The sequence below is a fragment of the Danio rerio genome, chromosome 4 (assembly GCF_049306965.1).
Source record: "Danio rerio strain Tuebingen ecotype United States chromosome 4, GRCz12tu, whole genome shotgun sequence".
NCBI lineage: Eukaryota > Metazoa > Chordata > Actinopteri > Cypriniformes > Danionidae > Danio > Danio rerio.
The window spans coordinates 55,257,023-55,281,675 of record NC_133179.1 but is presented as its reverse complement, the minus strand read 5'-3'; the positions used below and the strand labels follow the sequence as shown (position 1 = coordinate 55,281,675).

Here is a 24,653-nt window from a genome sequence, read left to right as displayed (position 1 = left end):
CCTGAAGTTTAAGAACTTGTTAACCTGGTTAAAAACAACTTTTTCAATGATTTTGCCAATGAAAGGGAGATTTGAGATTGGCCTGTAATTGCTCAATAGGGTGGTATCCAGGTTGCTCTTCTTTAAGAGGGGTTTAACAACTGCAGTTTTAAGTGAGGTTGAAAAAATCCCTGAGAGAAGTGAAGCATTTACCACTTTTAGAAGATCCATTTCTAAACAGGTAAACACCGTTTTGAAGAATGATGTGGGGATCGTATCAATACTGCAGGTTGATGTTTTCATAACTTGCACAATTTCTTCTAAGATTTTGCCGTTAATTGCCATGAAATCAGACATAATGTCTGATTTCTTAAGTTGTAGTTGAGCTTGTTTGATATCGACACAACTTGACTGATTGGATGAGCTGATTGCCTTTCTGATATTATTAATCTTATCAATGAAGAAATGAGCAAACTCATTACATTTGCTTTCAGAGAGGAGCTCACTTGGAATATTATAATGGACTACTAGTTTCGTCTTTCTCCACATACGCTCAGCTTTTCTGCACTGTCTTTTCATCATTTGTACTCTAGGTGACCTTGTCCAAGATCCCTTTTGCCTGCCAGTCATCTTCTTGACTTTAACAGGAGCGATGTCATTTATGACATTCTCAATTTTAGAATTGAACAAATCAAGGAGAGAATCAACAGAATCTGCAGATATACTTGGTGCTAGCGATATGGCCTTCATAAACTGCTCACTGGTGTTCTCATTTATGCATCTCTTTCTGACAGAGACAGATCTGTCTTTAATAGCTGGAGTGATCAATATATCAAAAAAGATACAGAAATGATCAGATAGTGCCACATCCTTAACAACAGTCGATGAAATGTGTAAACCCTTAGTTATAAGTAGATCAAGAGTGTGTCCACGATTGTGTGTGGGTCCTTGAACATGCTGAGTCAGATCAAAAGTGTTAAAAACAGTCATCAGTTCTTTTACAGCATTGATTTCTGGATTATCAATGTGAATATTAAAATCCCCAGCAATACTAAAATAATCAAATTCAGAGGTTACAATTGATAATAGCTCTGTAAAATCCTCAATAAAAGCTGGAGAATATTTTGGAGGTCTGTAGATAATGATCAGTAAGATGCGTGGAGCACCTTTGAGTGCTATACACAGATATTCAAAAGACAAATAGTCACCAAATGACACTTGTTTAAATTCATAGACATCTTTAAACAGGGCAGTGATGCCTCCACCTCTCCTATTAACTCTGCAAACACTCAAAAAGTTAAAGTTTAAAGGAGCTGCTTCATTCAGAACTGCTGCGCTACAGCTGTCATCTAGCCAAGTTTCATTTAAAAGCATAAAATCAAGGCAATTTGTGTTGATAAAATCATTGACTAAAAGAGACTTATTGTTGAGTGATCTGATGTTTAAAAGCACTAACTTAACAGTTTTAGCTGTTTTTTCTATAGTAGTCTCAGATCTACATTTAATAGACACCAGATTTGAATGATTTGCTATACGGCCTGATGAAGTCTTTGGTTTTCTGTCACTTAACACAACACATATCTGCTTAGAGAAAGCTACAGACACACTGGGTTCCTGCTTGTTCTGAAAACATTTGATAAAGACACTGTTATCTAAGCAGGTCCCCGACACACATCACAGAGAGCTCTTGTGTTCACCAGCTGAAGATGGGGCGTTGTTGTTTGGGCCCTGGCGGTGTGATCGGAGGGCTCTTCCAGGTGGGCTCATAGGTGGTTGTGGAGCAGGCCGCTTTTTGGTTGGTAACTGGGGGCTTGCGGCAATGGAGTGTGAAAGTTAAGTTCCAGCATACACCAGTTCCTCCATCTTTTTTGAAAAACCCATGAGTGGTGAACATTGTGACAATGAGAACGTGTCCGGTGACAGAGGCTGTGCATCTGGAGATTCTGTCTGCAGAAATATGTTTTCCTGAGGATCATTTTTGAGTGACGAGACTTGATGCTGTTCTGATGCGTCACAGTCTGCCTGTGTTGAGCAGAGGGCAACTGATAGTGTCTCTATCAACATTGGGTGTTTTGGCTGCGTGGCATTATCACTGTCCTTGGGTGATTCATCAGCCACAAGTCCACTTAGGAGCTGATTTGAGGTCCTGTGGTCATCCGAACATTTGCTAGGTGTTTGTGTGCAATTCAGTTCAGTGGCATACACAGCTTATGGATGATGGAGGGAGAAAAAAATATTGTCCTTTAGCACCTTTGCACCAAGTTTGTTTGGATGAAGGCCGTCTGATGTAAACAGCTGTCTTTGGTTCCAGAAGAGATTGAAATTGTCAATGAAATTTAGTCCTTTCTTGTTACATGTTTTCTGTAGCCATACATTTAGACCAAGAAGCCGTGAAAACATATTTGTCCCTCTTGCAGGGAGTGGTCCACTTATGAACGGCTGAACCTTCAATCTTTCAGCTGTTTCCAAGAGCTCACAGAAATCTTTCTTGAGCAGTTCTGACTGTTCCTTCCGAATATCATTCTTCCCCACATGGATGATAATCCGTTTTGCAGTCTTGTGCTTTTTCAGAATTTCCTCAAGTTCTTTGTTTACATCAGAAATTGTTGCATGAGGAAAGCAGTATGTCATTGTAGATCTGCTCCTGAAATTCTTGATTATTGAATCTCCTACGACTAGTGTTCTTATCTCAGGTGTGATCGGAGCAGAATGCCGGTGTCTAGTCGGCCTTGAGCCTCTGTTCCATGCAGAATTAGTTGCTGAAACATGCGATCTCTGTCTGACTGCATTTGGGGATTCTTCACCCATATTACTCAAAACTTCATATCTATTCTGAAGCTGTATTTGAGTCCGAGCTGTATTTGGGGTAGAAGACGCTAATGCGGCAGCGTATGATCTGACCCCGCAAGTACCCTTTGGTCTCGCACCTTGTTTATGCCAATGCTCATTTTCAACAGTTTTATTCTGTTTTTCTGTGCTCAAAACAGTAGCAGGAACAGATTTATGGGACTCACCGGCTGTGTGCTGAGAGGATCCACAATGAAGCTGAAGTTCTGGTCGGATCGCTAGCAACTTCGTTTCAAGAACTGCAATCTTTTGTAGAAGTTTGTGGCAGTTTGTACAACAGTGAGAATCTGAATTAATCTGATCCAGAGGCATTTTTACAGCCGTGTTTTCCCGTCTCCGCAATGTAAGCAGCTGATAGCGGGAGGATTGTTTAGACGGTAATTCCCCTCTTGTTAGTAAAGCTATATTCCAGAAAGTTTGTGGAATCGATGCTGATCTTCAAGCTGTGTTGTTTGAGCACTGTGCTGATAGGCTCAAGTTAAAATTAGGGTATAAGATATAAAAGCATGAGTGCGAAGAGCGGAGCAGTAGGCAAAGACGTCCGAACAGTAGCAAAGCAGGAAGTAGAGTCTTAGATGAAACTGCGTTTGGAAGTATCGTATCCAGAGGTTTTTTCTTTTAGTGTTAAGACTAAGTTGGCCAGAGCACCTGTCTTGGGAACAGCAGGTGCTAGGTTCAAATCCAAACTGCACCTTTCCCTCAGATTATGGGAGAGTGGCTTTCTGATCTGAAACTCTTTCAATGGCCGATAGCATATGTTTGTCCTGATTTCCATTTTCCAAGCTGACTCTGGGTTTGGATGTAATGAAACTGGAGGTTCCGAAAAAACACTTAACACATGATTAAGGATAGATTAAATAAAAATAAATTCACACATTTTTTGCTTTGATCTTGAACAGAGGCCAGGTTACCAGTCAGGTTTGAGACATGATCATCCAGACTCTAAAAGACCGCGTCCGTCTTGTCAGCATTTTCTGCATCCTGACATGCTGGTTTTTGTTGTGTATTATTTTTTCTTCTTCGATTTTTGTTATCGGGCAAATGTCTCTTACTGTGAATTTCTGTGGTGCTGTGGCTTAGCTGGTCAAAGCACCTGTCTTGTAAACAGGAGATCCTAGGCTCAAATCCCAGCAGTGCCTTAGTCCAGGTGGTACGTGTGCTTGTTTTTTAGAGCTTACCGGAATGAATTATAAAATTGTATAGCTTTGAGGCGTAATGAATAGTGCGACAAATAGAGTTAAACAACCTCTTTGTTGCCATTTTAAGACTTGCCGTCTTTTTTTAGTCTCTGTGTGCAAAAACGTCTTGCCTCCTAATCAGTGTTGGCGCTGTGGCTTAGTTGGTCAAAGCGCCTGTCTAGTAAACAGGAGATCCTGGGTTCAAATCCCAGCAGTGCCTAATGTACAGGTGCCGTGGTTGCTTAATATTTCAAGTCTAGACATTCACACAAGCAGCGCTGCCATTATTAGTTCTTTTTTCGAATTAAACAATTAGCCCCTCTCAAGGTCGTTTGGCGCTGTGGCTTAGTTGGTCAAACCGCCTGTCTAGTAAACAGGAGATCCTGGCTTTGAATTCCAGCAGTGCCTTGTCTGCAGTTGGCTGTTCTTTCATGGGCCAGAGAGTACTAAAAAGTGCTTTGTGTCCAACAGTTCTAGAGGAAGCAGAGCACTTAGGCTCTGTGGTGCAATGGATAGCGCATTGGACTTCTAGGCTGTGAGCTGAGCCATTCAAAGGTTGTGGGTTCGAGTCGCAAGCTTTGCTCTTTTTCTTCACTGACTTAAGGTGTCGTGCGTTTCTAACATTTTAGGCATCTGTCCATCCCGTTTTGCTTCTTTCTTTCATTGCGCAGTGCAGGCTCAGATACTAGGGGTACTCTACAATAAAGCCGATGACTTAATTGAGCTGTTTTAAATAAGGGAGATTAGAAAACGGTGTAGGGCCTAGTGGGCTTGAGGAATGACTCGTCGGCAACCTGTGGTTTTGGGGAAAAGTAACTGCCATCTATTGTTGAGATCACGCCTTTTGGATTTGTCGTACAAGAGCCTCTTTATGCATGTGCAAAGTAACTGAGTAGAAAGCACAGTATATTGTGCTTCCCCCCCACTGTCTTAGATGAAACTGCGTTTGGAAGTATCGTATCCAGAGGTTTTTTCTTTTAGTGTTAAGACTAAGTTGGCCAGAGCACCTGTCTTGGGAACAGCAGGTGCTAGGTTCAAATCCAAACTGCACCTTTCCCTCAGATTATGGGAGAGTGGCTTTCTGATCTGAAACTCTTTCAATGGCCGATAGCATATGTTTGTCCTAATTTCCATTTTCCGAGCTGACTCTGGGTTTGGAGAACATGGTCAGGCTTGAGACATGATCATCCAGACTCTAAAAGACCGCGTCCGGCTTGTCAGCATTTTCTGCATCCTGACATGCTGGTTTTTGTTGTGTATTATTTTTTCTTCTTCGATTTTTGTTATCGGGCAAATGTCTCTTACTGTGAAATTCTGTGGTGCTGTGGCTTAGCTGGTCAAAGCGACTGTCTTGTAATCAGGAGATCCTGGGCTCAAATCCCAGCAGCGCCTTAGACCAGGTGGTGCGTGTGCTTGTTTTATAGAGCTCACCGGAATGAATTATAAAATTGTATAGCTTTGAGGCGTAATGAATAGTGCGACAAATAGAGTTAAACAACCTCTTTGCTTGCCATTTTAAGACTTGCTGTCTTTTTTTAGTCTCTGTGTGCAAAAACGTCTTGCATCCTAATCAGCGTTGGCACTGTGGCTTAGTTGGTCAAAGCGCCTGTCTAGTAAACAGGAGATCCTGGGTTCAAATCCCAGCAGTGCCTAATGTACAGGTTTCGTGTCTACTTTTTGTTAAGAGTAACGAGTGTTTACGCAGCGGGATGTTTAGCAGTCGGTTTCTTAACAAAACTCAAATCCTTAAGAACGCTGCTCGTTCAAGAGGGCTTTGGACGATGCCTTTATATAGCATAGTGTGGTAATGCCTAACCAATTGGACTTTAATATTTCAAGTCCAGACATTCCCACATGCAGCGCTACAGTTGTTAGTTTTTTTTTTATTTTTTGGAATTAAACATTTAGCCTTTGTCAAGGTCATTTGGCACTGTGGCTTAGTTGGTCAAAGTGCCTGTCTAGTAAACAGGAGATCCTGGCTTTGAATTCCAGCAGTGCCTTGTCCGCAGTTGGCTGTTCTTTCATGGGCCAGAGAGTACTAAAAAGTGCTTTCTGTCCAACAGTTCTAGAGGAAGTAGAGCACTTAGGCTCTGTGGTGCAATGGATAGCGCATTGGACTTCTAGGCTGTGAGCTGAGCCATTCAAATGTTGTGGGTTCGAGTCTCACCAGAGTCGCAAGCTTTGCTCTTTTTCTTCACTGACTTAAGGTGTGGTGCGTTTCTAACATTTTAGGCATCTGTCCATCCCGTTTTGCTTCTTTCTTTCATTGCGCAGTGCAGGCTCAGATACTAGGGGTACTCTACCATAAAGCCGATGACTTAATTGAGCTGTTTTAAATAAGTGAGATTAGAAAACGGTGTAGGGCCTAGTGGGCTTGAGGAATGACTCGTCGGCAACCTGTGGTTTTGGGGAAAAGTAACTGCCACCTATTGTTGAGATCACGCCTTTTAGATTTGTCGTACAAGAGCCTCTTTATGCATGTGCAAAGTAACTGAGTAGAAAGCACAGTATATTTTGCTTCCCCCCCACTGTCTTAGATGAAACTGCGTTTGGAAGTATCGTATCCAGAGGTTTTTTCTTTTAGTGTTAAGACTAAGTTGGCCAGAGCACCTGTCTTGGGAACAGCAGGTGCTAGGTTCAAATCCAAACTGCACCTTTCCCTCAGATTATGGGAGAGTGGCTTTCTGATCTGAAACTCTTTCAATGGCCGATAGCATATGTTTGTCCTGATTTCCATTTTCCGAGCTGACTCTGGGTTTGGATGACATGGTCAGGCTTGAGACATGATCATCCAGACTCTAAAAGACCGCGTCCGGCTTGTCTGCATTTTCTGCATCCTGACATGCTGGTTTTTGTTGTGTATTATTTTTTCTTCTTCGATTTTTGTTATCGGGCAAATGTCTCTTACTGTGAGTTTCTGTGGCGCTGTGGCTTAGCTGGTGAAAGCGCCTGTCTTGTAATCAGGAGATCGTGGGCTCAAATCCCAGCAGCGCCTTAGTCCAGGTGGTGCGTGTGCTTGTTTTATAGAGCTCACCGGAATGAATTATAAAATTGTATAGCTTTGAGGCGTAATGAATAGTACGACAAATAGAGTTAAACAACCTCTTTGCTTGCCATTTTAGGACTTGCTGTCTTTTTTTAGTCTCTGTGTGCAAAAACGTCTTGCCTCCCATTCAGCGTTGGCGCTGTGGCTTAGTTGGTCAAAGCGCCTGTCTAGTAAACAGGAGGTCCTGGGTTCAAATCCCAGCAGTGCCTAATGTACAGGTTTTGTGTCTGCTTTTTGTTAAGAGTAACGAGTGTTTACGCAGCGGGATGTTTAGCAGTCGGTTTCTTAACAAAACTCAAATCCTTAAGAGCGCTGCTCGTTCAAGAGGGCTTTGGACGATGCCTTTATATAGCATAGTGTGGTAATGCCTAACCAATTGGACTTTAATATTTCAAGTCCAGACATTCCCACATGCAGCGCTACCGTTGTTAGTTTTTTTTTTTTTTTTTTTGGGAATTAAACATTTAGCCTGTGTCAAGATCGTTTGGCGCTGTGGCTTAGTTGGTCAAAGTGCCTGTCAAGTAAACAGGAGATCCTGGCTTTGAATTCCAGCAGTGCCTTGTCTGCAGTTGGCTCTTCTTTCATGGGCCAGAGAGTACTAAAAAGTGCTTTCTGTCCAACAGTTCTAGAAGAAGCAGAGCACTTAGGCTCTGTGGTGCAATGGATAGTGCATTGGACTTCTAGGCTGTGAGCTGAGCCATTTAAAGGTTGTGGGCTCGAGTCCCACCAGAGTTGCAAGCTTTGCTCTTTTTCTTCACTGACTTAAGGTGTGGTGCGTTTCTAACATTTTAGGCATCTGTCCATCCCGTTTTGCTTCTTTCTTTCATTGCGCAGTGCAGGCTCAGATACTAGGGGTACTCTACAATAAAGCCGATGACTTAAATGAGCTGTTTTAAATAAGGGAGATTAGAAAACGGTGTAGGGCCTAGTGGGCTTGAGGAATGACTCGTCGGCAACCTGTGATTTTGGGGAAAAGTAACTGCCACCTATTGTTGAGATCACGCCTTTTGGATTTGTCGTACAAGAGCCTCTTTATGCATGTGCAAAGTAACTGAGTAGAAAGCACAGTATATTTTGCTTTCCCCCCCACTGTCTTAGATGAAACTGCGTTTGGAAGTATCGTATCCAGAGGTTTTTTCTTTTAGTGTTAAGACTAAGTTGGCCAGAGCACCTGTCTTGGGAACAGCAGGTGCTAGGTTCAAATCCAAACTGCACCTTTCCCTCAGATTATGGGAGAGTGGCTTTCTGATCTGAAACTCTTTCAATGGCCGATAGCATATGTTTGTCCTGATTTCCATTTTCCGAGCTGACTCTGGGTTTGGATGACATGGTCAGGCTTGAGACATGATCATCCAGACTCTAAAAGACCGCGTCCGGCTTGTCTGCATTTTCTGCATCCTGACATGCTGGTTTTTGTTGTGTATTATTTTTTCTTCTTCGATTTTTGTTACCGGGCAAATGTCTCTTACTGTGAATTTCTGTGGCGCTGTGGCTTAGCTGGTCAAAGTGCCTGTCTTGTAAACAGTAGATCCTGGGCTCGAATCCCAGCAGCGCCTCAGTCCAGGTGGTGCGTGTGCTTGTTTTATAGAGCTCACCGGAATGAATTATAAAATTGTATAGCTTTGAGGCATAATGAATAGTGCGACAAATAGAGTTAAACAACCTCTTTGCTTGATATTTTAAGACTTGCTGTCTTTTTTTAGTCTCTGTGTGCAAAAACGTCTTGCATCCTATTCAGCGTTGGCGCTGTGGCTTAGTTGGTCAAAGCGCCTGTCTAGTAAACAGGAGATCCTGGGTTCAAATCCCAGCAGTGCCTAACATACAGGTTTCGTGTCTACTTTTTGTTAAGAGTAACGAGTGTTTACGCAGCGGGATGTTTAGCAGTCGGTTTCTTAACAAAACTCAAATCCTTAAGAACGCTGCTCGTTCAAGAGGGCTTTGGACGATGCCTTTATATAGCATAGTGTGGTAATGCCTAACCAATTGCACTTTAATATTTCAAGTCCAGACATTCCCACATGCAGCGCTACCGTTGTTAGTTTTTTTTTTTTTGGGAATTAAACATTTAGCCTGTGTCAAGATCGTTAGGCGCTGTGGCTTAGTTGGTCAATGTGCCTGTCTAGTAAACAGGAGATCCTGGCTTTGAATTCCAGCAGTGCCTTGTCCGCAGTTGGCTGTTCTTTCATGGGCCAGAGAGTACTAAAAAGTGCTTTCTGTCCAACAGTTCTAGAGGAAGCAGAGCACTTAGGCTCTGTGGTGCAATGGATAGCGCATTGGACTTCCAGGCTGTGAGCTGAGCCATTCAAATGTTGTGGGTTCGAGTCTCACCAGAGTCGCAAGCTTTGCTCTTTTTCTTCACTGACTTAAGGTGTGGTGCGTTTCTAACATTTTAGGCATCTGTCCATCCCGTTTTGCTTCTTTCTTTCATTGCGCAGTGCAGGCTCAGATACTAGGGGTACTCTACCATAAAGCCGATGACTTAATTGAGCTGTTTTAAATAAGTGAGATTAGAAAACGGTGTAGGGCCTAGTGGGCTTGAGGAATGACTCGTCGGCAACCTGTGGTTTTGGGGAAAAGTAACTGCCATCTATTGTTGAGATCACGCCTTTTAGATTTGTCGTACAAGAGCCTCTTTATGCATGTGCAAAGTAACTGAGTAGAAAGCACAGTATATTTTGCTTCCCCCCCACTGTCTTAGATGAAACTGCGTTTGGAAGTATCGTATCCAGAGGTTTTTTCTTTTAGTGTTAAGACTAAGTTGGCCAGAGCACCTGTCTTGGGAACAGCAGGTGCTAGGTTCAAATCCAAACTGCACCTTTCCCTCAGATTATGGGAGAGTGGCTTTCTGATCTGAAACTCTTTCAATGGCCGATAGCATATGTTTGTCCTGATTTCCATTTTCCGAGCTGACTCTGGGTTTGGATGACATGGTCAGGCTTGAGACATGATCATCCAGACTCTAAAAGACCGCGTCCGGCTTGTCTGCATTTTCTGCATCCTGACATGCTGGTTTTTGTTGTGTATTATTTTTTCTTCTTCGATTTTTGTTATCGGGCAAATGTCTCTTACTGTGAGTTTCTGTGGCGCTGTGGCTTAGCTGGTGAAAGCGCCTGTCTTGTAATCAGGAGATCGTGGGCTCAAATCCCAGCAGCGCCTTAGTCCAGGTGGTGCGTGTGCTTGTTTTATAGAGCTCACCGGAATGAATTATAAAATTGTATAGCTTTGAGGCGTAATGAATAGTACGACAAATAGAGTTAAACAACCTCTTTGCTTGCCATTTTAGGACTTGCTGTCTTTTTTTAGTCTCTGTGTGCAAAAACGTCTTGCCTCCCATTCAGCGTTGGCGCTGTGGCTTAGTTGGTCAAAGCGCCTGTCTAGTAAACAGGAGGTCCTGGGTTCAAATCCCAGCAGTGCCTAATGTACAGGTTTTGTGTCTGCTTTTTGTTAAGAGTAACGAGTGTTTACGCAGCGGGATGTTTAGCAGTCGGTTTCTTAACAAAACTCAAATCCTTAAGAACGCTGCTCGTTCAAGAGGGCTTTGGACGATGCCTTTATATAGCATAGTGTGGTAATGCCTAACCAATTGGACTTTAATATTTCAAGTCCAGACATTCCCACATGCAGCGCTACCGTTGTTAGTTTTTTTTTTTTTTTTTTTGGGAATTAAACATTTAGCCTGTGTCAAGATCGTTTGGCGCTGTGGCTTAGTTGGTCAAAGTGCCTGTCAAGTAAACAGGAGATCCTGGCTTTGAATTCCAGCAGTGCCTTGTCTGCAGTTGGCTCTTCTTTCATGGGCCAGAGAGTACTAAAAAGTGCTTTCTGTCCAACAGTTCTAGAAGAAGCAGAGCACTTAGGCTCTGTGGTGCAATGGATAGCGCATTGGACTTCTAGGCTGTGAGCTGAGCCATTTAAAGGTTGTGGGCTCGAGTCCCACCAGAGTTGCAAGCTTTGCTCTTTTTCTTCACTGACTTAAGGTGTGGTGCGTTTCTAACATTTTAGGCATCTGTCCATCCCGTTTTGCTTCTTTCTTTCATTGCGCAGTGCAGGCTCAGATACTAGGGGTACTCTACAATAAAGCCGATGACTTAAATGAGCTGTTTTAAATAAGGGAGATTAGAAAACGGTGTAGGGCCTAGTGGGCTTGAGGAATGACTCGTCGGCAACCTGTGATTTTGGGGAAAAGTAACTGCCACCTATTGTTGAGATCACGCCTTTTGGATTTGTCGTACAAGAGCCTCTTTATGCATGTGCAAAGTAACTGAGTAGAAAGCACAGTATATTTTGCTTCCCCCCCACTGTCTTAGATGAAACTGCGTTTGGAAGTATCGTATCCAGAGGTTTTTTCTTTTAGTGTTAAGACTAAGTTGGCCAGAGCACCTGTCTTGGGAACAGCAGGTGCTAGGTTCAAATCCAAACTGCACCTTTCCCTCAGATTATGGGAGAGTGGCTTTCTGATCTGAAACTCTTTCAATGGCCGATAGCATATGTTTGTCCTGATTTCCATTTTCCGAGCTGACTCTGGGTTTGGATGACATGGTCAGGCTTGAGACATGATCATCCAGACTCTAAAAGACCGCGTCCGGCTTGTCTGCATTTTCTGCATCCTGACATGCTGGTTTTTGTTGTGTATTATTTTTTCTTCTTCGATTTTTGTTATCGGGCAAATGTCTCTTACTGTGAGTTTCTGTGGCGCTGTGGCTTAGCTGGTGAAAGCGCCTGTCTTGTAATCAGGAGATCGTGGGCTCAAATCCCAGCAGCGCCTTAGTCCAGGTGGTGCGTGTGCTTGTTTTATAGAGCTCACCGGAATGAATTATAAAATTGTATAGCTTTGAGGCGTAATGAATAGTACGACAAATAGAGTTAAACAACCTCTTTGCTTGCCATTTTAGGACTTGCTGTCTTTTTTTAGTCTCTGTGTGCAAAAACGTCTTGCCTCCCATTCAGCGTTGGCGCTGTGGCTTAGTTGGTCAAAGCGCCTGTCTAGTAAACAGGAGGTCCTGGGTTCAAATCCCAGCAGTGCCTAATGTACAGGTTTTGTGTCTGCTTTTTGTTAAGAGTAACGAGTGTTTACGCAGCGGGATGTTTAGCAGTCGGTTTCTTAACAAAACTCAAATCCTTAAGAGCGCTGCTCGTTCAAGAGGGCTTTGGACGATGCCTTTATATAGCATAGTGTGGTAATGCCTAACCAATTGGACTTTAATATTTCAAGTCCAGACATTCCCACATGCAGCGCTACCGTTGTTAGTTTTTTTTTTTTTTTTTTTTGGGAATTAAACATTTAGCCTGTGTCAAGATCGTTTGGCGCTGTGGCTTAGTTGGTCGAAGTGCCTGTCAAGTAAACAGGAGATCCTGGCTTTGAATTCCAGCAGTGCCTTGTCTGCAGTTGGCTCTTCTTTCATGGGCCAGAGAGTACTAAAAAGTGCTTTCTGTCCAACAGTTCTAGAAGAAGCAGAGCACTTAGGCTCTGTGGTGCAATGGATAGTGCATTGGACTTCTAGGCTGTGAGCTGAGCCATTTAAAGGTTGTGGGCTCGAGTCCCACCAGAGTTGCAAGCTTTGCTCTTTTTCTTCACTGACTTAAGGTGTGGTGCGTTTCTAACATTTTAGGCATCTGTCCATCCCGTTTTGCTTCTTTCTTTCATTGCGCAGTGCAGGCTCAGATACTAGGGGTACTCTACAATAAAGCCGATGACTTAAATGAGCTGTTTTAAATAAGGGAGATTAGAAAACGGTGTAGGGCCTAGTGGGCTTGAGGAATGACTCGTCGGCAACCTGTGATTTTGGGGAAAAGTAACTGCCACCTATTGTTGAGATCACGCCTTTTGGATTTGTCGTACAAGAGCCTCTTTATGCATGTGCAAAGTAACTGAGTAGAAAGCACAGTATATTTTGCTTTCCCCCCCACTGTCTTAGATGAAACTGCGTTTGGAAGTATCGTATCCAGAGGTTTTTTCTTTTAGTGTTAAGACTAAGTTGGCCAGAGCACCTGTCTTGGGAACAGCAGGTGCTAGGTTCAAATCCAAACTGCACCTTTCCCTCAGATTATGGGAGAGTGGCTTTCTGATCTGAAACTCTTTCAATGGCCGATAGCATATGTTTGTCCTGATTTCCATTTTCCGAGCTGACTCTGGGTTTGGATGACATGGTCAGGCTTGAGACATGATCATCCAGACTCTAAAAGACCGCGTCCGGCTTGTCTGCATTTTCTGCATCCTGACATGCTGGTTTTTGTTGTGTATTATTTTTTCTTCTTCGATTTTTGTTACCGGGCAAATGTCTCTTACTGTGAATTTCTGTGGCGCTGTGGCTTAGCTGGTCAAAGTGCCTGTCTTGTAAACAGTAGATCCTGGGCTCGAATCCCAGCAGCGCCTTAGTCCAGGTGGTGCGTGTGCTTGTTTTATAGAGCTCACCGGAATGAATTATAAAATTGTATAGCTTTGAGGCGTAATGAATAGTGCGACAAATAGAGTTAAACAACCTCTTTGCTTGATATTTTAAGACTTGCTGTCTTTTTTTAGTCTCTGTGTGCAAAAACGTCTTGCATCCTATTCAGCGTTGGCGCTGTGGCTTAGTTGGTCAAAGCGCCTGTCTAGTAAACAGGAGATCCTGGGTTCAAATCCCAGCAGTGCCTAACATACAGGTTTCGTGTCTACTTTTTGTTAAGAGTAACGAGTGTTTACGCAGCGGGATGTTTAGCAGTCGGTTTCTTAACAAAACTCAAATCCTTAAGAACGCTGCTCGTTCAAGAGGGCTTTGGACGATGCCTTTATATAGCATAGTGTGGTAATGCCTAACCAATTGCACTTTAATATTTCAAGTCCAGACATTCCCACATGCAGCGCTACCGTTGTTAGTTTTTTTTTTTTGGGAATTAAACATTTAGCCTGTGTCAAGATCGTTAGGCGCTGTGGCTTAGTTGGTCAATGTGCCTGTCTAGTAAACAGGAGATCCTGGCTTTGAATTCCAGCAGTGCCTTGTCCGCAGTTGGCTGTTCTTTCATGGGCCAGAGAGTACTAAAAATTGCTTTCTGTCCAACAGTTCTAGAGGAAGCAGAGCACTTAGGCTCTGTGGTGCAATGGATAGCGCATTGGACTTCTAGGCTGTGAGCTGAGCCATTCAAATGTTGTGGGTTCGAGTCTCACCAGAGTCGCAAGCTTTGCTCTTTTTCTTCACTGACTTAAGGTGTGGTGCGTTTCTAACATTTTAGGCATCTGTCCATCCCGTTTTGCTTCTTTCTTTCATTGCGCAGTGCAGGCTCAGATACTAGGGGTACTCTACCATAAAGCCGATGACTTAATTGAGCTGTTTTAAATAAGTGAGATTAGAAAACGGTGTAGGGCCTAGTGGGCTTGAGGAATGACTCGTCGGCAACCTGTGGTTTTGGGGAAAAGTAACTGCCACCTATTGTTGAGATCACGCCTTTTAGATTTGTCGTACAAGAGCCTCTTTATGCATGTGCAAAGTAACTGAGTAGAAAGCACAGTATATTTTGCTTCCCCCCCACTGTCTTAGATGAAACTGCGTTTGGAAGTATCGTATCCAGAGGTTTTTTCTTTTAGTGTTAAGACTAAGTTGGCCAGAGCACCTGTCTTGGGAACAGCAGGTGCTAGGTTCAAATCCAAACTGCACCTTTCCCTCAGATTATGGGAGAGTGGCTTTCTGATCTGAAACTCTTTCAATGGCCGATAGCATATGTTTGTCCTGATTTCCATTTTCCGAGCTGACTCTGGGTTTGGATGACATGGTCAGGCTTGAGACATGATCATCCAGACTCTAAAAGACCGCGTCCGGCTTGTCTGCATTTTCTGCATCCTGACATGCTGGTTTTTGTTGTGTATTATTTTTTCTTCTTCGATTTTTGTTATCGGGCAAATGTCTCTTACTGTGAGTTTCTGTGGCGCTGTGGCTTAGCTGGTGAAAGCGCCTGTCTTGTAATCAGGAGATCGTGGGCTCAAATCCCAGCAGCGCCTTAGTCCAGGTGGTGCGTGTGCTTGTTTTATAGAGCTCACCGGAATGAATTATAAAATTGTATAGCTTTGAGGCGTAATGAATAGTACGACAAATAGAGTTAAACAACCTCTTTGCTTGCCATTTTAGGACTTGCTGTCTTTTTTTAGTCTCTGTGTGCAAAAACGTCTTGCCTCCCATTCAGCGTTGGCGCTGTGGCTTAGTTGGTCAAAGCGCCTGTCTAGTAAACAGGAGGTCCTGGGTTCAAATCCCAGCAGTGCCTAATGTACAGGTTTTGTGTCTGCTTTTTGTTAAGAGTAACGAGTGTTTACGCAGCGGGATGTTTAGCAGTCGGTTTCTTAACAAAACTCAAATCCTTAAGAACGCTGCTCGTTCAAGAGGGCTTTGGACGATGCCTTTATATAGCATAGTGTGGTAATGCCTAACCAATTGCACTTTAATATTTCAAGTCCAGACATTCCCACATGCAGCGCTACCGTTGTTAGTTTTTTTTTTTTTGGGAATTAAACATTTAGCCTGTGTCAAGATCGTTAGGCGCTGTGGCTTAGTTGGTCAATGTGCCTGTCTAGTAAACAGGAGATCCTGGCTTTGAATTCCAGCAGTGCCTTGTCCGCAGTTGGCTGTTCTTTCATGGGCCAGAGAGTACTAAAAAGTGCTTTCTGTCCAACAGTTCTAGAGGAAGCAGAGCACTTAGGCTCTGTGGTGCAATGGATAGCGCATTGGACTTCTAGGCTGTGAGCTGAGCCATTCAAATGTTGTGGGTTCGAGTCTCACCAGAGTCGCAAGCTTTGCTCTTTTTCTTCACTGACTTAAGGTGTGGTGCGTTTCTAACATTTTAGGCATCTGTCCATCCCGTTTTGCTTCTTTCTTTCATTGCGCAGTGCAGGCTCAGATACTAGGGGTACTCTACCATAAAGCCGATGACTTAATTGAGCTGTTTTAAATAAGTGAGATTAGAAAACGGTGTAGGGCCTAGTGGGCTTGAGGAATGACTCGTCGGCAACCTGTGGTTTTGGGGAAAAGTAACTGCCACCTATTGTTGAGATCACGCCTTTTAGATTTGTCGTACAAGAGCCTCTTTATGCATGTGCAAAGTAACTGAGTAGAAAGCACAGTATATTTTGCTTCCCCCCCACTGTCTTAGATGAAACTGCGTTTGGAAGTATCGTATCCAGAGGTTTTTTCTTTTAGTGTTAAGACTAAGTTGGCCAGAGCACCTGTCTTGGGAACAGCAGGTGCTAGGTTCAAATCCAAACTGCACCTTTCCCTCAGATTATGGGAGAGTGGCTTTCTGATCTGAAACTCTTTCAATGGCCGATAGCATATGTTTGTCCTGATTTCCATTTTCCGAGCTGACTCTGGGTTTGGATGACATGGTCAGGCTTGAGACATGATCATCCAGACTCTAAAAGACCGCGTCCGGCTTGTCTGCATTTTCTGCATCCTGACATGCTGGTTTTTGTTGTGTATTATTTTTTCTTCTTCGATTTTTGTTATCGGGCAAATGTCTCTTACTGTGAGTTTCTGTGGCGCTGTGGCTTAGCTGGTGAAAGCGCCTGTCTTGTAATCAGGAGATCGTGGGCTCAAATCCCAGCAGCGCCTTAGTCCAGGTGGTGCGTGTGCTTGTTTTATAGAGCTCACCGGAATGAATTATAAAATTGTATAGCTTTGAGGCGTAATGAATAGTACGACAAATAGAGTTAAACAACCTCTTTGCTTGCCATTTTAGGACTTGCTGTCTTTTTTTAGTCTCTGTGTGCAAAAACGTCTTGCCTCCCATTCAGTGTTGGCGCTGTGGCTTAGTTGGTCAAAGCACCTGTCTAGTAAACAGGAGGTCCTGGGTTCAAATCCCAGCAGTGCCTAATGTACAGGTTTTGTGTCTGCTTTTTGTTAAGAGTAACGAGTGTTTACGCAGCGGGATGTTTAGCAGTCGGTTTCTTAACAAAACTCAAATCCTTAAGAACGCTGCTCGTTCAAGAGGGCTTTGGACGATGCCTTTATATAGCATAGTGTGGTAATGCCTAACCAATTGCACTTTAATATTTCAAGTCCAGACATTCCCACATGCAGCGCTACCGTTGTTAGTTTTTTTTTTTTTGGGAATTAAACATTTAGCCTGTGTCAAGATCGTTAGGCGCTGTGGCTTAGTTGGTCAATGTGCCTGTCTAGTAAACAGGAGATCCTGGCTTTGAATTCCAGCAGTGCCTTGTCCGCAGTTGGCTGTTCTTTCATGGGCCAGAGAGTACTAAAAAGTGCTTTCTGTCCAACAGTTCTAGAGGAAGCAGAGCACTTAGGCTCTGTGGTGCAATGGATAGCGCATTGGACTTCTAGGCTGTGAGCTGAGCCATTCAAATGTTGTGGGTTCGAGTCTCACCAGAGTCGCAAGCTTTGCTCTTTTTCTTCACTGACTTAAGGTGTGGTGCGTTTCTAACATTTTAGGCATCTGTCCATCCCGTTTTGCTTCTTTCTTTCATTGCGCAGTGCAGGCTCAGATACTAGGGGTACTCTACCATAAAGCCGATGACTTAATTGAGCTGTTTTAAATAAGTGAGATTAGAAAACGGTGTAGGGCCTAGTGGGCTTGAGGAATGACTCGTCGGCAACCTGTGGTTTTGGGGAAAAGTAACTGCCACCTATTGTTGAGATCACGCCTTTTAGATTTGTCGTACAAGAGCCTCTTTATGCATGTGCAAAGTAACTGAGTAGAAAGCACAGTATATTTTGCTTCCCCCCCACTGTCTTAGATGAAACTGCGTTTGGAAGTATCGTATCCAGAGGTTTTTTCTTTTAGTGTTAAGACTAAGTTGGCCAGAGCACCTGTCTTGGGAACAGCAGGTGCTAGGTTCAAATCCAAACTGCACCTTTCCCTCAGATTATGGGAGAGTGGCTTTCTGATCTGAAACTCTTTCAATGGCCGATAGCATATGTTTGTCCTGATTTCCATTTTCCGAGCTGACTCTGGGTTTGGATGACATGGTCAGGCTTGAGACATGATCATCCAGACTCTAAAAGACCGCGTCCGGCTTGTCTGCATTTTCTGCATCCTGACATGCTGGTTTTTGTTGTGTATTATTTTTTCTTCTTCGATTTTTGTTATCGGGCAAATGTCTCTTACTGTGAGTTTCTGTGGCGCTGTGGCTTAGCTGGTGAAAGCGCCTGTCTTGTATTCAGGAGATCGTGGGCTCAAATCCCAGCAGCGCCTTAGTCCAGGTGGTGCGTGTGCTTGTTTTATAGAGCTCACCGGAATGAATTATAAAATTGTATAGCTTTGAGGCGTAATGAATAGTACGACAAATAGAGTTAAACAACCTCTTTGCTTGCCATTTTAGGACTTGCTGTCTTTTTTTAGTCTCTGTGTGCAAAAACGTCTTGCCTCCCATTCAGCGTTGGCGCTGTGGCTTAGTTGGTCAAAGCGCCTGTCTAGTAAACAGGAGGTCCTGGGTTCAAATCCCAGCAGTGCCTAATGTACAGGTTTTGTGTCTGCTTTTTGTTAAGAGTAACGAGTGTTTACGCAGCGGGATGTTTAGCAGTCGGTTTCTTAACAAAACTCAAATCCTTAAGAACGCTGCTCGTTCAAGAGGGCTTTGGACGATGCCTTTATATAGCATAGTGTGGTAATGCCTAACCAATTGGACTTTAATATTTCAAGTCCAGACATTCCCACATGCAGCGCTACCGTTGTTAGTTTTTTTTTTTTTTTTTTTGGGAATTAAACATTTAGCCTGTGTCAAGATCGTTTGGCGCTGTGGCTTAGTTGGTCAAAGTGCCTGTCAAGTAAACAGGAGATCCTGGCTTTGAATTCCAGCAGTGCCTTGTCTGCAGTTGGCTCTTCTTTCATGGGCCAGAGAGTACTAAAAAGTGCTTTCTGTCCAACAGTTCTAGAAGAAGCAGAGCACTTAGGCTCTGTGGTGCAATGGATAGCGCATTGGACTTCTAGGCTGTGAGCTGAGCCATTTAAAGGTTGTGGGCTCGAGTCCCACCAGAGTTGCAAGCTTTGCTCTTTTTCTTCACTGACTTAAGGTGTGGTGCGTTTCTAACATTTTAGGCATCTGTCCATCCCGTTTTGCTCCTTTCTTTCATTGCGCAGTGCAGGCTCAGATACTAGGGGTACTCTACAATAAAGCCGATGACTTAAATGAGCTGTTTTAAATAAGGGAGATTAGAAAACGGTGTAGGGCCTAGTGGGCTTGAGGAATGACTCGTCGGCAACCTGTGGTTTTGGGGAAAAGTAACTGCCACCTATTGTTGAGATCACGCCTTTTAGATTTGTCGTACAAGAGCCTCTTTATGCATGTGCAAAGTAACTGAGTAGAAAGCACAGTATATTTTGCTTCCCCCCCACTGTCTTAGATGAAACTGCGTTTGGAAGTATCGTATCCAGAGGTTTTTTCTTTTAGTGTTAAGACTAAGTTGGCCAGAGCACCTGTCTTGGGAACAGCAGGTGCTAGGTTCAAATCCAAACTGCACCTTTCCCTCAGATTATGGGAGAGTGGCTTTCTGATCTGAAACTCTTTCAATGGCCGATAGCATATGTTTGTCCTGATTTCCATTTTCCGAGCTGACTCTGGGTTTGGATGACATGGTCAGGCTTGAGACATGATCATCCAGACTCTAAAAGACCGCGTCCGGCTTGTCTGCATTTTCTGCATCCTGACATGCTGGTTTTTGTTGTGTATTATTTTTTCTTCTTCGATTTTTGTTACCGGGCAAATGTCTCTTACTGTGAATTTCTGTGGCGCTGTGGCTTAGCTGGTCAAAGTGCCTGTCTTGTAAACAGTAGATCCTGGGCTTGAATCCCAGCAGCGCCTTAGTCCAGGTGGTGCGTGTGCTTGTTTTATAGAGCTCACCGGAATGAATTATAAAATTGTATAGCTTTGAGGCGTAATGAATAGTGCGACAAATAGAGTTAAACAACCTCTTTGCTTGATATTTTAAGACTTGCTGTCTTTTTTTAGTCTCTGTGTGCAAAAACGTCTTGCATCCTATTCAGCGTTGGCGCTGTGGCTTAGTTGGTCAAAGCGCCTGTCTAGTAAACAGGAGATCCTGGGTTCAAATCCCAGCAGTGCCTAACATACAGGTTTCGTGTCTACTTTTTGTTAAGAGTAACGAGTGTTTACGCAGCGGGATGTTTAGCAGTCGGTTTCTTAACAAAACTCAAATCCTTAAGAACGCTGCTCGTTCAAGAGGGCTTTGGACGATGCCTTTATATAGCATAGTGTGGTAATGCCTAACCAATTGCACTTTAATATTTCAAGTCCAGACATTCCCACATGCAGCGCTACCGTTGTTAGTTTTTTTTTTTTTTGGGAATTAAACATTTAGCCTGTGTCAAGATCGTTAGGCGCTGTGGCTTAGTTGGTCAATGTGCCTGTCTAGTAAACAGGAGATCCTGGCTTTGAATTCCAGCAGTGCCTTGTCCGCAGTTGGCTCTTCTTTCATGGGCCAGAGAGTACTAAAAAGTGCTTTCTGTCCAACAGTTCTAGAGGAAGCAGAGCACTTAGGCTCTGTGGTGCAATGGATAGTGCATTGGACTTCTAGGCTGTGAGCTGAGCCATTCAAATGTTGTGGGTTTGAGTCCCACCAGAGTAGCAAGCTATGCTTTTTATCTTCACTGACTTAAGGTGTGGTGCGTTTCTAACATTTTAGGCATCTGTCCATCCCGTTTTGCTTCTTTCTTTCATTGCGCAGTGCAGGCTCAGATACTAGGGGTACTCTACAATAAAGCCGATGACTTAATTGAGCTGTTTTAAATAAGGGAGATTAGAAAACGGTGTAGGGCCTAGTGGGCTTGAGGAATGACTCGTCGGCAACCTGTGGTTTTGGGGAAAAGTAACTGCCACCTATTGTTGAGATCACGCCTTTTGGATTTGTCGTACAAGAGCCTCTTTATGCATGTGCAAAGTAACTGAGTAGAAAGCACAGTATATTTTGCTTCCCCCCCACTGTCTTAGATGAAACTGCGTTTGGAAGTATCGTATCCAGAGGTTTTTTCTTTTAGTGTTAAGACTAAGTTGGCCAGAGCACCTGTCTTGGGAACAGCAGGTGCTAGGTTCAAATCCAAACTGCACCTTTCCCTCAGATTATGGGAGAGTGGCTTTCTGATCTGAAACTCTTTCAATGGCCGATAGCATATGTTTGTCCTGATTTCCATTTTCCGAGCTGACTCTGGGTTTGGATGACATGGTCAGGCTTGAGACATGATCATCCAGACTCTAAACGACCGCGTCCGGCTTGTCAGCATTTTCTGCATCCTGACATGCTGGTTTTTGTTGTGTATTATTTTTTCTTCTTCGATTTTTGTTATCGGGCAAATGTCTCTTACTGTGAATTTCTGTGGCGCTGTGGCTTAGCTGGTCAAAGCGCCTGTCTTGTAAACAGGAGATCCTGGGCTCAAATCCCAGCAGCGCCTTAGTCCAGGTGGTGCGTGTGCTTGTTTTATAGAGCTCACCGGAATGAATTATAAAATTGTATAGCTTTGAGGCGTAATGAATAGTGCGACAAATAGAGTTAAACAACCTCTTTGCTTGCCATTTTAAGACTTGCTGTCTTTTTTTAGTCTCTGTGTGCAAAAACGTCTTGCCTCCCATTCAGAGTTGGCGCTGTGGCTTAGTTGGTCAAAGCGCCTGTCTAGTAAACAGGAGATCCTGGGTTCAAATCCTAGCAGTGCCTAATGTACAAGTTTCATGTCTGCTTTTTGTTAAGAGTATCGAGTGTTTACGCAGCGGGATGTTTAGCAGTCGGTTTCTTAACAAAACTCAAATCCTTAAGAACGCTGCTCGTTCAAGAGGGCTTTGGACGATGCCTTTATATAGCATAGTGTGGTAATGCCTAACCAATTGGACTTTAATATTTCAAGTCCAGACATTCCCACATGCAGCGCTACCGTTGTTAGTTTTTTTTTATTTTTTGGAATTAAACATTTAGCCTTTGTCAAGGTCGTTTGGCACTGTGGCTTAGTTGGTCAAAGTGCCTGTCTAGTAAACAGGAGATCCTGGCTTTGAATTCCAGCAGTGCCTTGTCCGCAGTTGGCTGTTCTTTCATGGGCCAGAGAGTACTAAAAAGTGCTTTCTGTCCAACAGTTCTAGAGGAAGCAAAGCACTTAGGCTCTGTGGCGCAATGGATAGCGCATTGGACTTTTAGGCTGTGAGCTGAGACATTCAAAGGTTGGAGGTTTGAGTCCCACCAGAGTCGCAAGCTTTGCTCTTTTTCTTCACTGACTTAAGGTGTGGTGCGTTTCTAACATTTTAGGCATCTGTCCATCCCGTTTTGCTTCTTTCTTTCATTGCGCAGTGCAGGCTCAGATACTAGGGGTACTCTACAATAAAGCCGATGACTTAATTGAGCTGTTTTAAATAAGGGAGATTAGAAAACGGTGTAGGGCCTAGTGGGCTTGAGGAATGACTCGTCGGCAACCTGTGGTTTTGGGGAAAAGTAACTGCCACCTATTGTTGAGATCACGCCTTTTGGATTTGTCGTACAAGAGCCTCTTTATGCATGTGCAAAGTAACTGAGTAGAAAGCACAGTATATTTTGCTTCCCCCCCCCCCCACTGTCTTAGATGAAACTGCGTTTGGAAGTATCGTATCCAGAGGTTTTTTCTTTTAGTGTTAAGACTAAGTTGGCCAGAGCACCTGTCTTGGGAACAGCAGGTGCTAGGTTCAAATCCAAACTGCACCTTTCCCTCAGATTATGGGAGAGTGGCTTTCTGATCTGAAACTCTTTCAATGGCCGATAGCATATGTTTGTCCTGATTTCCATTTTCCGAGCTGACTCTGGGTTTGGATGACATGGTCAGGCTTGAGACATGATCATCCAGACTCTAAAAGACCGCGTCCGGCTTGTCTGCATTTTCTGCATCCTGACATGCTGGTTTTTGTTGTGTATTATTTTTTCTTCTTCGATTTTTGTTACCGGGCAAATGTCTCTTACTGTGAATTTCTGTGGCGCTGTGGCTTAGCTGGTCAAAGTGCCTGTCTTGTAAACAGTAGATCCTGGGCTTGAATCCCAGCAGCGCCTTAGTCCAGGTGGTGCGTGTGCTTGTTTTATAGAGCTCACCGGAATGAATTATAAAATTGTATAGCTTTGAGGCGTAATGAATAGTGCGACAAATAGAGTTAAACAACCTCTTTGCTTGATATTTTAAGACTTGCTGTCTTTTTTTAGTCTCTGTGTGCAAAAACGTCTTGCATCCTATTCAGCGTTGGCGCTGTGGCTTAGTTGGTCAAAGCGCCTGTCTAGTAAACAGGAGATCCTGGGTTCAAATCCCAGCAGTGCCTAACATACAGGTTTCGTGTCTACTTTTTGTTAAGAGTAACGAGTGTTTACGCAGCGGGATGTTTAGCAGTCGGTTTCTTAACAAAACTCAAATCCTTAAGAACGCTGCTCGTTCAAGAGGGCTTTGGACGATGCCTTTATATAGCATAGTGTGGTAATGCCTAACCAATTGCACTTTAATATTTCAAGTCCAGACATTCCCACATGCAGCGCTACCGTTGTTAGTTTTTTTTTTTTTTGGGAATTAAACATTTAGCCTGTGTCAAGATCGTTAGGCGCTGTGGCTTAGTTGGTCAATGTGCCTGTCTAGTAAACAGGAGATCCTGGCTTTGAATTCCAGCAGTGCCTTGTCCGCAGTTGGCTCTTCTTTCATGGGCCAGAGAGTACTAAAAAGTGCTTTCTGTCCAACAGTTCTAGAGGAAGCAGAGCACTTAGGCTCTGTGGTGCAATGGATAGTGCATTGGACTTCTAGGCTGTGAGCTGAGCCATTCAAATGTTGTGGGTTTGAGTCCCACCAGAGTAGCAAGCTATGCTTTTTATCTTCACTGACTTAAGGTGTGGTGCGTTTCTAACATTTTAGGCATCTGTCCATCCCGTTTTGCTTCTTTCTTTCATTGCGCAGTGCAGGCTCAGATACTAGGGGTACTCTACAATAAAGCCGATGACTTAATTGAGCTGTTTTAAATAAGGGAGATTAGAAAACGGTGTAGGGCCTAGTGGGCTTGAGGAATGACTCGTCGGCAACCTGTGGTTTTGGGGAAAAGTAACTGCCACCTATTGTTGAGATCACGCCTTTTGGATTTGTCGTACAAGAGCCTCTTTATGCATGTGCAAAGTAACTGAGTAGAAAGCACAGTATATTTTGCTTCCCCCCCCACTGTCTTAGATGAAACTGCGTTTGGAAGTATCGTATCCAGAGGTTTTTTCTTTTAGTGTTAAGACTAAGTTGGCCAGAGCACCTGTCTTGGGAACAGCAGGTGCTAGGTTCAAATCCAAACTGCACCTTTCCCTCAGATTATGGGAGAGTGGCTTTCTGATCTGAAACTCTTTCAATGGCCGATAGCATATGTTTGTCCTGATTTCCATTTTCCGAGCTGACTCTGGGTTTGGATGACATGGTCAGGCTTGAGACATGATCATCCAGACTCTAAACGACCGCGTCCGGCTTGTCAGCATTTTCTGCATCCTGACATGCTGGTTTTTGTTGTGTATTATTTTTTCTTCTTCGATTTTTGTTATCGGGCAAATGTCTCTTACTGTGAATTTCTGTGGCGCTGTGGCTTAGCTGGTCAAAGCGCCTGTCTTGTAAACAGTAGATCCTGGGCTCAAATCCCAGCAGCGCCTTAGTCCAGGTGGTGCGTG

At 43.6% G+C, this 24,653-nt stretch overlaps 27 non-coding genes across 27 annotated transcripts; all 27 read left to right on the top strand.

Moving 5' to 3' along the window:
- The first annotated feature begins 3,891 nt into the window (after nt 1-3,891).
- On the top strand, nt 3,892-3,965 carry trnat-ugu (transfer RNA threonine (anticodon UGU)). The gene has a single exon. It is a non-coding gene; the product is annotated as a tRNA-Thr (tRNA).
- Nucleotides 3,966-4,150: 185 nt separating this feature from the next.
- On the top strand, nt 4,151-4,224 carry trnat-agu (transfer RNA threonine (anticodon AGU)). The gene has a single exon. It is a non-coding gene; the product is annotated as a tRNA-Thr (tRNA).
- A 1,098-nt stretch (nt 4,225-5,322) lies between these two features.
- On the top strand, nt 5,323-5,396 carry trnat-ugu (transfer RNA threonine (anticodon UGU)). Its single transcript has one exon. It is a non-coding gene; the product is annotated as a tRNA-Thr (tRNA).
- Nucleotides 5,397-5,582: 186 nt separating this feature from the next.
- On the top strand, nt 5,583-5,656 carry trnat-agu (transfer RNA threonine (anticodon AGU)). The gene has a single exon. It is a non-coding gene; the product is annotated as a tRNA-Thr (tRNA).
- A 1,269-nt stretch (nt 5,657-6,925) lies between these two features.
- On the top strand, nt 6,926-6,999 carry trnat-ugu (transfer RNA threonine (anticodon UGU)). The gene has a single exon. It is a non-coding gene; the product is annotated as a tRNA-Thr (tRNA).
- Nucleotides 7,000-7,185: 186 nt separating this feature from the next.
- On the top strand, nt 7,186-7,259 carry trnat-agu (transfer RNA threonine (anticodon AGU)). The gene has a single exon. It is a non-coding gene; the product is annotated as a tRNA-Thr (tRNA).
- A 1,273-nt stretch (nt 7,260-8,532) lies between these two features.
- On the top strand, nt 8,533-8,606 carry trnat-ugu (transfer RNA threonine (anticodon UGU)). The gene has a single exon. It is a non-coding gene; the product is annotated as a tRNA-Thr (tRNA).
- A 186-nt stretch (nt 8,607-8,792) lies between these two features.
- On the top strand, nt 8,793-8,866 carry trnat-agu (transfer RNA threonine (anticodon AGU)). Its single transcript has one exon. It is a non-coding gene; the product is annotated as a tRNA-Thr (tRNA).
- A 1,266-nt stretch (nt 8,867-10,132) lies between these two features.
- trnat-ugu (transfer RNA threonine (anticodon UGU)) lies at nt 10,133-10,206 on the top strand. The gene has a single exon. It is a non-coding gene; the product is annotated as a tRNA-Thr (tRNA).
- Nucleotides 10,207-10,392: 186 nt separating this feature from the next.
- On the top strand, nt 10,393-10,466 carry trnat-agu (transfer RNA threonine (anticodon AGU)). The gene has a single exon. It is a non-coding gene; the product is annotated as a tRNA-Thr (tRNA).
- A 1,272-nt stretch (nt 10,467-11,738) lies between these two features.
- trnat-ugu (transfer RNA threonine (anticodon UGU)) lies at nt 11,739-11,812 on the top strand. Its single transcript has one exon. It is a non-coding gene; the product is annotated as a tRNA-Thr (tRNA).
- A 186-nt stretch (nt 11,813-11,998) lies between these two features.
- trnat-agu (transfer RNA threonine (anticodon AGU)) lies at nt 11,999-12,072 on the top strand. Its single transcript has one exon. It is a non-coding gene; the product is annotated as a tRNA-Thr (tRNA).
- Nucleotides 12,073-13,346: 1,274 nt separating this feature from the next.
- Nucleotides 13,347-13,420, top strand: trnat-ugu (transfer RNA threonine (anticodon UGU)). The gene has a single exon. It is a non-coding gene; the product is annotated as a tRNA-Thr (tRNA).
- Nucleotides 13,421-13,606: 186 nt separating this feature from the next.
- Nucleotides 13,607-13,680, top strand: trnat-agu (transfer RNA threonine (anticodon AGU)). The gene has a single exon. It is a non-coding gene; the product is annotated as a tRNA-Thr (tRNA).
- A 1,265-nt stretch (nt 13,681-14,945) lies between these two features.
- trnat-ugu (transfer RNA threonine (anticodon UGU)) lies at nt 14,946-15,019 on the top strand. Its single transcript has one exon. It is a non-coding gene; the product is annotated as a tRNA-Thr (tRNA).
- Nucleotides 15,020-15,205: 186 nt separating this feature from the next.
- trnat-agu (transfer RNA threonine (anticodon AGU)) lies at nt 15,206-15,279 on the top strand. The gene has a single exon. It is a non-coding gene; the product is annotated as a tRNA-Thr (tRNA).
- A 1,266-nt stretch (nt 15,280-16,545) lies between these two features.
- On the top strand, nt 16,546-16,619 carry trnat-ugu (transfer RNA threonine (anticodon UGU)). The gene has a single exon. It is a non-coding gene; the product is annotated as a tRNA-Thr (tRNA).
- Nucleotides 16,620-16,805: 186 nt separating this feature from the next.
- trnat-agu (transfer RNA threonine (anticodon AGU)) lies at nt 16,806-16,879 on the top strand. Its single transcript has one exon. It is a non-coding gene; the product is annotated as a tRNA-Thr (tRNA).
- A 1,266-nt stretch (nt 16,880-18,145) lies between these two features.
- On the top strand, nt 18,146-18,219 carry trnat-ugu (transfer RNA threonine (anticodon UGU)). Its single transcript has one exon. It is a non-coding gene; the product is annotated as a tRNA-Thr (tRNA).
- Nucleotides 18,220-18,405: 186 nt separating this feature from the next.
- Nucleotides 18,406-18,479, top strand: trnat-agu (transfer RNA threonine (anticodon AGU)). The gene has a single exon. It is a non-coding gene; the product is annotated as a tRNA-Thr (tRNA).
- Nucleotides 18,480-19,751: 1,272 nt separating this feature from the next.
- trnat-ugu (transfer RNA threonine (anticodon UGU)) lies at nt 19,752-19,825 on the top strand. The gene has a single exon. It is a non-coding gene; the product is annotated as a tRNA-Thr (tRNA).
- Nucleotides 19,826-20,011: 186 nt separating this feature from the next.
- On the top strand, nt 20,012-20,085 carry trnat-agu (transfer RNA threonine (anticodon AGU)). Its single transcript has one exon. It is a non-coding gene; the product is annotated as a tRNA-Thr (tRNA).
- A 1,267-nt stretch (nt 20,086-21,352) lies between these two features.
- Nucleotides 21,353-21,426, top strand: trnat-ugu (transfer RNA threonine (anticodon UGU)). Its single transcript has one exon. It is a non-coding gene; the product is annotated as a tRNA-Thr (tRNA).
- Nucleotides 21,427-21,612: 186 nt separating this feature from the next.
- On the top strand, nt 21,613-21,686 carry trnat-agu (transfer RNA threonine (anticodon AGU)). Its single transcript has one exon. It is a non-coding gene; the product is annotated as a tRNA-Thr (tRNA).
- A 1,273-nt stretch (nt 21,687-22,959) lies between these two features.
- trnat-ugu (transfer RNA threonine (anticodon UGU)) lies at nt 22,960-23,033 on the top strand. The gene has a single exon. It is a non-coding gene; the product is annotated as a tRNA-Thr (tRNA).
- Nucleotides 23,034-23,219: 186 nt separating this feature from the next.
- trnat-agu (transfer RNA threonine (anticodon AGU)) lies at nt 23,220-23,293 on the top strand. Its single transcript has one exon. It is a non-coding gene; the product is annotated as a tRNA-Thr (tRNA).
- A 1,268-nt stretch (nt 23,294-24,561) lies between these two features.
- Nucleotides 24,562-24,635, top strand: trnat-ugu (transfer RNA threonine (anticodon UGU)). The gene has a single exon. It is a non-coding gene; the product is annotated as a tRNA-Thr (tRNA).
- Nucleotides 24,636-24,653: the final 18 nt, after the last annotated feature.